Source organism: Triticum dicoccoides, chromosome 1B (assembly GCF_002162155.2).
Source record: "Triticum dicoccoides isolate Atlit2015 ecotype Zavitan chromosome 1B, WEW_v2.0, whole genome shotgun sequence".
NCBI classification, from domain to species: Eukaryota; Viridiplantae; Streptophyta; class Magnoliopsida; order Poales; family Poaceae; genus Triticum; species Triticum dicoccoides.
In genome coordinates, this window is record NC_041381.1 from 232,226,140 (window position 1) to 232,236,382 (window position 10,243).

Below are 10,243 nucleotides of genomic sequence, written 5' to 3' on the forward strand. Positions count from 1 at the left end.
CCTGTTATAATGTTCTACCTGGTAGTATTTCCTTTCATATGTTTATTCTTGCTAGTAGTACATGTTGATGTTGGTGATGGTCTTTGGTGCATGACTGTCGTCTGTCTCGAGTGCCGTTGTTATGCATGTTCCATTGCATCCAATTGATTAAATGCTTGCATGGTAGCATTGTTGTTATGTTCTTGCATGGTATTTATTTATGAGCTAGTGGTCATGGCATGTTCATGTGTCATGTCATGCTAGTCAATATGCCATGCTTAGTTGGATATATGCTTTGTTCTTGTTATGTTAAGAAATAATGTTGCACAACCATTCTTATGTTGATATCATGTTCATGCATTGTAGTTTGCATCATGTTATTTAAACATGGCTTAGCTTGTTGCATTCAAGTTTAACCGGACTTAATTGAACTTGAAAAATTGTTGGCTAAGTCATGGTGCCACCATATCGAGCTGACCAGTGCAACCACGCTTGCCTAATGGGAAGGTCCTAACTGGGTGTATTGTCATGCCTCTCGCCGGTGCCTCCAACGAGGGAAGGTTATGGGTGCGCGCTACCCGGATCAGTTAGGCGGACATAAGCCTTGTGTGCCCATTGTTGTTGTTATGGTACCCTCTTCCTGTTTGGGACCGTTTATGTTTTGCCAGGACGGTGTCTGTTGGTGCCTTTGGTAGGCACAGGGCCACCCATGACTTAGCCTAGAGGGGAGTTGGTCGGAGTGGTCGGGAGAGTGTCATGGCAGTAGATCAGTTTCGTCGGAAGGCTGTTGGTCCACCCGAATGGGAGCGAGAGGCCATAGGTTCCGTGGTGTGGGTACAGTGTGCTAACCTCTGCAGAGTGTGTGTTAAATCTATCGATAGCTGCTCCCGCGGATAAGGGCCCAGTTCGTGTCGGTCACACTATGGGTCAACAGTAATAATTATAATGATGTGCTTAATAACAACCCCGGTTCGATGATGAGATAAGTTGGATATGTGATCCATGAACGATCACCGTTTGGTTACGAGGTAACCCATTGAACCAAGTGTGGTTCCGTTTGTGATCGTGAGAGGATCACCGTGGTATCGAGGATATCGAGTTGTTGGATATTCGTGATGTTGTGCGAGAATTGTGGGAAAAGATCAAGCTGCTTGTGGTCATGTAATGATTACTATGGTATTGTTTATACCAAGCTTGATTCGATCCCGAGATGATCGTGTGATGTTCGAGGATGGTAAGTGATGTATGTGATGGTTACGAGGTAACCCGAGAAGAATAAGTGGTGCATATAGTGTCATCATGTTGCATGCTAGTATGTCAGATTCATATGTTCATGCCATGCTCATATTGTGCTAGCTGTATCATGTTCATGTTGTTCATGCCATGTTATTTTGATGATATCATGTAATCCTTGTAACCTATAATTGCCATGCTGTTGTTTATCTTGAATGCTTTTGGTTATTATGAGCTTGCAAGTACATTCACTGTACTGACCTGGCATGTCATGCCAGTTTGTAGGTGATGACGGATTTGATAGCTTGTTTGACGTGGATCCCTTGTTTGCGAGCTAGGATAAACGTTCCAGTCAGAGTCGCTTCGAAGTGGAATTCACCACCGTCGTCATTGTTCTGCTGCTAGAAGTTATTCCGCTGCTTCGAGTTGTTCTGCTGCTTGCATAGAGCAACAGTGGTAGGCGTAGTGTCGCCGTGCCAATGTAATTCCCCGTTATATCGGAACCCCTTGTACCCAAATAGATTGTAGTAAAGAGCTGGTTTGTTCTATGCTAAGCAGTGCCGTATTGTAGAAGACTTGATCTTGATCTCTGGGCTGGAATACGGGGCGTTCCGGTTTTCTCTGAGACGGGGTGCCACAGGCTTGTTATCCGAGCAGGCCTAGCTGTAGGAATCCCTAGACCGCGCAAACGTTAGAATGCGGTAGTATAAATCCATGTTGGTTTGTTGCACTTGATTGCTACATAGCATGCATATAGACTTATTATTTTTTCGCTATCAGTTAATCTTGTGAGTGTAGGCAGCATCGGTTTCGATCCACTACCTACACCCTCCTTCTTAGCATGTCTGCTCTTTGGTGTTAGGCGTCATCTCTGTCCCAGCAGAGTGATGCCCTAGTGCCGAGTGTTCCAGCCACCATTTCTAGGAGTTATGCTCAGGTATCGCGTCGATATTTCCGCCACCCATCCATATTATATCGATGATAGACTTGTCTCTATCCTGAATCGTGGCATCCATCTCGTCCCTCTGGCAACCCTTGCTGGTCTTTGTTATCAGAAAAGGGCAATGCCATTAAACCCAGTCTTCCACCGTTATCTTGCCCTGTCATTTCATTCTTTGGACCTGTACGGTTTCTTTCGTACGCTTGATGATGAGGTGGTCGTGACCTTTGTGTCTTTCTACTTGATCACCAAGTCTGTCCTCACCTATGTATCTGTCCAAATGCAACCGGTGTTCAGCCAGTGCTTGGTGTAGCCTTGGTTACGCCAATTCTTCCCACACATGTATATCATTTTCGTGCACACCTCACCGCATATTAGACTGCAATAACAGGTTTTTTAGAGAGATTTGTGTGCTTAGGTATGCATGCATATTATTTTGTGAGTAGCAGTAATATGTGATGATTGCTTGACTAATTATATTAGTAGTTGTCGGCGTTCTGGGAACGGGGGTCCCCAGACTTGCCTGCCTACGGCCTGCGGCGTGGCTCAGCAGTGGCCCAGTACGGCCCGTCTTCATCAACCCAAGTTCAAGACCCACGCGAGGGGCCAAGCCTCGCGGGGCGGACGATGCAAGGCCGCCTCAGGGGCGGCCTCACCAGGCAGGCTCACGAGGAGGCAGAGAGATCAAGGCAAGGGGTACCTCGCGAGGTGCTCGTGACGCAAGCCATGACGATCAAGACTAGGCGGGTGCTAGCCTGCACAGTGTCCTCGTTTCCTCTTTGGTGCAAAGGGGGCAAGCGCAGGCGCGGAGTATCGAGGCATCAGACAAAGGTTTCCATATCGGTGCAACGAGACCAAGATCAGCAGGACTGCAGGACGGAGGTCACCGTGGAGCCCAAGACGGTGTCATCGCCAGTGCCTTTGGCAGTCGAAGACCACCTTTCGTCAGGATAGCTTGTACTAGTTGTCCCCTTTCAAAATGGCCGTTGTTGGCTCCCTTCCCGCTCAATATTTCGGAAGAGGACCATGGCCTCTATATATAGAGATAGCAACCATAGTAGAAGGCATCTAGAGCTCATCTAGAGCCAACAGAGACAGATCAGTTCCTCTCCAAGCACACCACCACAAGAACACCCCTCGCGAGGCTGTTCTTCCTTTGTACTATTCATCATCAGCCCTAGAGGCAATCCACCACACCACACACTAGATTAGGGTATTACACCACAACGGCGGCCCAAACAAGTATAAACCATGTGTCTCTTGTGTTGTTCATCATGCTAGCTAGAATCGCGGTGTGGTTTTGGGGCGTGGATCGGTAGGGAGAAGATCTTAGTGCGCACCCCAGAGTTCGAACCTTAAGGGTTTTGCCGGAACCCGATATCCGACATTTGGCACGCCAGGTAGGGGTGCGCCGGAATCTTTCTTCCGCTGTTCTATGTCCCATCGCTTCGTCACATCCATGGCATACGCTCACCGAGCTCGGACCGAGCGTCCGGATGCTCTCGCCGCCCGCGTCGCCCAGACGGCACCCGTCGGTGGGCCTCCTCGTCATTCTTCTTCACCTGTCGCCAACGCCGCCATCATCTCGGCGGGGAACGAGCAGCAAGCATCTTCGTTGCACCCCTCGGTGCGGCGGGAAGGCCGCACCGCCACTCCGTCGCTAACCCTAGCTGGTTCGTCGTCTCACGCACGTTGCGCTCCCACGGACGCGTAGACCGTGTTTCTCCCGGCACATGAGCTCCTGCACTACCGCCCCGTCGACAACCTCTATGAGGAGTGGATCGCTCACATCACCGAGCTCGTCAGTGCCGCAGGGGGCTCTCCTACGCCATCCCTCTCACTACCTCGCCCTCCGTCCTGTATGGGCGATGCGGCTCAGGGGGTGCCTCCGCCACCTCCTCCCCAAGAAGGCGCCCTGGCTCCAAGGCACGCGGCCCCTGGACGAGACCCACCGCGTCCAGCGCCCGCGCGACAAGAACGGAGCTGTCAAGAAATCCCCCCGGCCTCAAGAAGGCACTCGCGTGCTCCCCGCTCCAGCACGGCAAGACCGCATCCCTGCACTAGCGCGCCAAGACCCCATGCTGCCCCTGGCAGTAGCGCACGGGAACCATCAAGAGCAGGTCCCGTGTCTGCAAAAAGCTCCGGTGGCAACAGCGGGTTGCCGTGCGTTCACCATCGAGCAATGCAGCGTCGCCTGGCCAGGCAAGTTCAAGCCGGATCTGCCTCCTCGCTACGACGGCATGGCCGACCCCGCGGAATTCCTGCAGCTCTACGAGCTTGGCATCGAGGCGGCCAACGGGGACGAAAAGGTCATGGCGAACTGGTTTCCCATGGCGCTCAAGGATGGCGCCCGCACCTGGCTCCTGAACCTGCCTCCCGGCTCGATCTCCTCCTAGGACGAGACGCGCAGCCGTTTCTATGGGGACCCCGACTCATAAGTCGAGATCACCAAATGCACGTGTACAGTGATTCCAGAGATCAATGCTCACTGAACACACAGAAGCTGAATAACAAGAGTCTTACATCCATACATACCATCTTACACAAATTATGACCATTATGTTCAAGCCTTACATTGATAAAGCCTTAAGGGCTGAACATCAAATGAAACACAAGCAGCGGAAATCTTCGTCGATAAGTAGAACCCATGCCATCTGCCTTAACCCTACAGGCATTCTGACTGGGAAACGTCCTAGTTCGCATGTTCCTCTCCAAAGAACTCTTCTTCGAACTCCGGTTCTTCCATGCCTGGCCAATTAAATAACCAGTGGCAAGCCAATGAGTACTTTGAATGTACTCGCAAGCAACCCATGTTTTGGTCCAAGATGTAACAATACATGATATACGTAAATTTTTGCAGAAAGCTAGTTTTGAGTGCAATGACATGTTCAACAATTTGTAAGACATGCATCAATAGAATTCAAGTAACCATGAGGACAGGTTACATATATCAACATAAATAGAGTGGTCACCAACCCAACTCAATCATGTCAAGTCCTTTGACTTGACCCAAGTAGTTTTATCAACTCACACACACGGTTGTAAAACTCTGGACATAGTTTAAGCAACACCGCCCAACTGTCCTTGACCGTGGACACGGCTATTCGAATAGTTTTACACTCTGTAGAGGTTGCACACTTTACCCACAAGATCTGGGGAACTTCCGTGTCATCCACGACCCGCGATACCTCAAGTACCCGGGGTAAGCACCCAATCACTACCTTTCCCTAGACGACACTACCATGGAGTCCACTCGATTGGTAGTAACCCCGTGCCCAACATTTCACATCTTAAAATTGTGGAGCATCGCTCCCATATTCATCACATACTGGCACGGGGTACCAACGGTGTGTCCGGTGCCCCATAAAAATGTTCTTGGCCGCCCTACCTGGCACGACCCCGTCCCGAGAGAGCGCACCAACAACTCTCCCGTCACTAGTAATGCGGGCTCCAAGCTAGTATCGGTCTAGGTAATCAATAATGCCCTTTCCCATATAAGGGTAGAGTGGTTGCGCATGTAAGGTTGGGACAGTCAACAAATCTTAAATCTAATCCGTTTTCAAAAACAACACACACACTTGCCTCGGTACACCACTTCGTCATCAAGTGGTTACCCATCTCATCATCTCCCTCGGGCATAAGTGGCACCCGACGGGGTTTTTGGAAAGTCCTTTGAAAATACTTTGTCTCCTTCATCATGCATATACCCGCCCCTTTTAGCGTAGTATCCACTTTAGCATCCTACCTACTCCCACCGGCATAACCCTCATAAGAAGGTAGGGTCATGCACAATGCAAGTATCAACGAGGAAGTACAGTGGCAATCCATCAAAGTGGTTACCACCTCATCATGATTCCGTTGCAACAACAATATGGTGCTATATGACATGCATAAAAAGGGTTTCATAGACATGGTCAAAGGGCTGCTTGCCTGTTTTAACAAAGCCTTCGAGGTCTTCAAATATCTCTGGTCCAACTCCGAGCATTTCATCTACTTCGTCAACTATCGTCGAAAACAACCATAATAAGCAACACAACAAGGCCGAAAATAAAAGTGCTCTAAAAATATCAATTTGACTTTTTTAGGACATCTCTGGTTATATGAAAAATAACCATAGTGGTTTCATTGGAATTGGGTCAATGGATGTTTCTAAACATTTTGATATGATGGAATCAAGGGGTTTATGGATTTGTAAGAACTATACAGAATATATTTTTGAAAAATGAGCAAAGGCATCCATTTAACAAACCATAATTTTAGAAGCATCTAGGAGTTGGTTTCACTGGATTTGGAGTTCAAATGAATTCCCTATGAATTGGCAAAGTTGACAAATATGAAGAAATGGCTCATTATATTATGTGGCAAAGAAAGTATTAATAAAAATGTTCATAAACTAATTTATGAACTTAGAAGCATCTGGAAATTTGAATCATGGCCTTTGGCTCAAATTTGAGCTCTCTGTGATTTTCTAAAGTCCATCACATAAATGGAAAATGGGGTTTTGATAAATATTTCTGAAGAGAAGGTTTCTGCAAAAATGTGCAAATAGCACCATGTGATAGATCATGATTTTATGAACTATTAGAAATTTGAATCATCAAATTTATGCATGAAATGAATGAACTATGGATTTTAGAAACTCACTGGAAAAGAATAAAAAGAAAAATAAGCCATTACCCTTATCCTGCGCACTGGCAAGAGATAGCCGTGGGCCGGCCCAGCTGCTCGTCCGCACGGGCGACAGGGTGATGTCGAAGGCGGGAGAGGGCGAACCCGCCTCCAGTTGCCAGCGTAGCCTGGTGGTTGGGCCACTGACGAGCAGGGCCCGCCTGCAGGCTCGTCCTCAACCTCCTGCGCACGCTCTGGCCGCAGGGAGGAGCGACTCCTGACGGTGATAGCCGGGGCTACAGAGCGTCTTCGGCGACGCTCCGCCCATCGGCGTTCTCACGAGGATGGCTGCATCCGTCGATGTATGGCTCGCTTGCCGAGGACAGCCGTAGCAGCGACGGCCTGGACGACCGCGGAGTAGGCCATCGGCCATCTTCGGCTTCGAGCATACGATGCTCCTGGGAACGAACGGCGGCGAGGGAAGGGCTTGTGGTGGTGAAAAGAGGGTGCGGGGCTGTCCATGGGGAAGAGAGAGGGGCCGAGGCCTGCGGATTTGAGCAGCGGCCGACGGCTCGGCTCTGGCCTAGGAGGGGGATGGAGAGCGCGAGGAGGGGAGTGGGTTGATCCAGGGGGTTCACGGGGGAGAGAGAGATCAAAGGAGCTCTAGAGGGAGGTCAGGGGCGGCCTTATATGGCGAGGCCACGGCTCACCGTGGACGTGGCCTACGGGCACCCGCGGGAATGGCCGTGGTGGCCACGGGAGGAGGCTCGAGGCTGTCCGCGGCGCTCGTGGGCATGGAGTAGGGCGCCAGGAGGAGAGAGAGGGAGTGGGGACGGGTCAGAGGCATCGCGCGTGTGAGGCTGCCCATTGGAGCTCTCAAGCGGCCGGTGCGCGTGCGAGAGGAGGCAGCAGGAGGAAGAGAGAGGAGGGGGCAGCACAGTGGCGTGTTGCGAACGTCGAGGCACCTCGACTGGCGCAAGGGGGAGGCTCGAGGTGGTCGGGAGCGCCGTGTCAACGGTCGGGAGCACGCTAACGTGCTCAAGAGTGTGCAAATGGCTGGCACCCACGGCTTTCCCTCGCGTCCTCACGCGCCCACTTGTGTCTGGCAGCTGCAGGTGGGAGTAAACAATGTGACATTGGCATTGGATGCCCTGGGGATCCACTGGAGTGAGGAGGGAGGTTGAGAGAGAGAGAAATGGTGCTGTCCAGAGAGGGAAAAAGAACTTTTCACCCCCATAATCATGGCTCCTCGGGCAGGGAAAGATGCAGGGGTTAGAGGAGGACCAGATGATGCTATGGGAGAAAGCTTAGCTCATGGATATTAGTGGAAATGGCCAAAACATGCATTTTAAATTTCTGCCAGAAGGTGTTTGATGGTGGTTTGGGCAAGGAAATGGATTCCAAATGATATGAAGATTAACAGGATCAAGTGTCATATAGAAATGGGGTTGATCACCAAGTTGGAGCTCATTTGGAAAAAGTTGACAATGCAACTTTGGTAAACCCTAGAAATTAGCAGAAACGGCTTTACCAAGATTTAGTCATGCAAATCAATTGTCCTTGATGCACCCCTTGGTGTAGTGTCATCATTTGAGGTTCTGAACATGCCCACAAAAGTTGATATCAAAAGGAGAAAGTTTCCAATGTAGAGTTGTTCAAATTTGGTTCTGGACAGGAAGGGTCTTGGGGCACTTTGATCAAGTTAACTTGTTCTCCAACTTGTGCCACTTGGCCTAGATGTATAATTAGAACATTTGAGAATGTTCACAAGGTTTGAGAACATTTGGGAATGTTTGGCAATGTAAAGTTGCTCAAACTTCAAAATGGACAGAAATGGTTTTGAGGGGATTTGATGATGTTATCTTGTTCTCCAAGACATGAGACTTGGCAAGATCACCAAATATGGAATTTGTGACATGATGGAATTTTCTTGGATTTTTGTGAAAATATTTCCTGTAGAAATATTTCAAATCCTGGAAATTGGCAGAAATGGTTTTGGGAGGTTTTGTCCAATATTTTGAACATGACCATGTGTTGAAACTCTTATATATGGGAAATATATGCCCACTGAGTTTTCCTGATTTTTGTGAAATATTTTTAGAACAATAAAATAATTTTTCCCTATTAAAGACCATTTATGGCCTTAAGAAAAAGCTTTTAAATAAAATAGGAAAACAAGTTTTAAAATTATATTTTTGTGGTTTATGGGTGTCCTATATCTAATAGGAGTCAAATATATTTTTGTAAAGATTTTTACTGCCCTTAATTAAGTACTTGCAGTGCAAATCTCAATTCAAGGTTTTTTGAAAAACTAATTTTTGAAAATACTATTTGGCCAAATTATTTTTGCAAGAAATTATTTCTATGTACTATACACATGGCATGATCATTGGGAAAGGTTTTTGGATCAAGGAGAAGGAGTATAAGAGTTGGAAACAACAGACCATTTATTTTATTTTTAGAGCACTTGCAAACAACAGACAAAAACCAATCAAGGCAAGGTCCAAAACACTCAAAAGTCTTTGTCAAACCACATTTTATCATGATTGTTAGCTTAAGTGTAGTGGCATGAAAATCAGGGTGTGACAGACCTACCCCCTTACCAGATCTCGTCCCCGAGATTCCCAAACTAGGCGTGGAAAGGAATACAAAAACTTGGATCTGGGGTAGTCTTCAAGTCCTCATGTTGCTTCTGCTTCTGTGTAGTGCTCCATTGAGCTTGAAGTACTCGATGGTGTGGCTTCATGTATGACGCTCTTCTTGATCCAGGTTGCTAATGGGTAGCTCGCGGTAGGTTAGGTTGGGCTAGGGGTTGATGGCTCGGTGGTTAATGCCCTCGTAGAGATCTGGCAAGTTAGGAAGTTGGAAACACTTCTGGGGTTGTGATGCATGGAAAGCGTTGTGCACATCAGGTAACTCAGGTGGAAACTCCAGCTGGTAACAGTCTTCTCTTCGTCTCGTAGTGATCTCAGAGGGGGTTGTTACATCTTGGAGTGATCTCGAAGGGGGCCGATGAATCTTGGTGTGGGTCTCCTTGTCATGGAAATGCTTGGTTCTTTAGAGAGGAGTGGCTTGCAGATACACATGGTCTTCGACGCGGATGTTTACTTCTTGATGATGGTGGTAGTCCTTCCTCCTTGGCATGATGATCTTCAGATGTTCCTTGACCAGCTCAACGATTCTTCTTACGTCTTTGGGTAGACAAGTGTGTCATCAAAGAAAGATGGCAACTAACTTGTCCAAGCACTCCATGAAGTCTATGGGGTACGTAAAGTGGGCTGAGGCATTGGTGATGGTCACGATTGAGTATTGGCCAAGGTCTTATCGATCTAGAGCCAAAGCCCAAGGTCAGGATCCGACCATGTTGTGGCTTGGTAGGGCGTAAGGGTTTCAAGGATTCTAGTGTGTGAGCGAATGTTTGTCATCCCATCCTTGAGCACAGTTTCTGAGATGCCAATACTTCTACCTAGTCTTCACCTCATA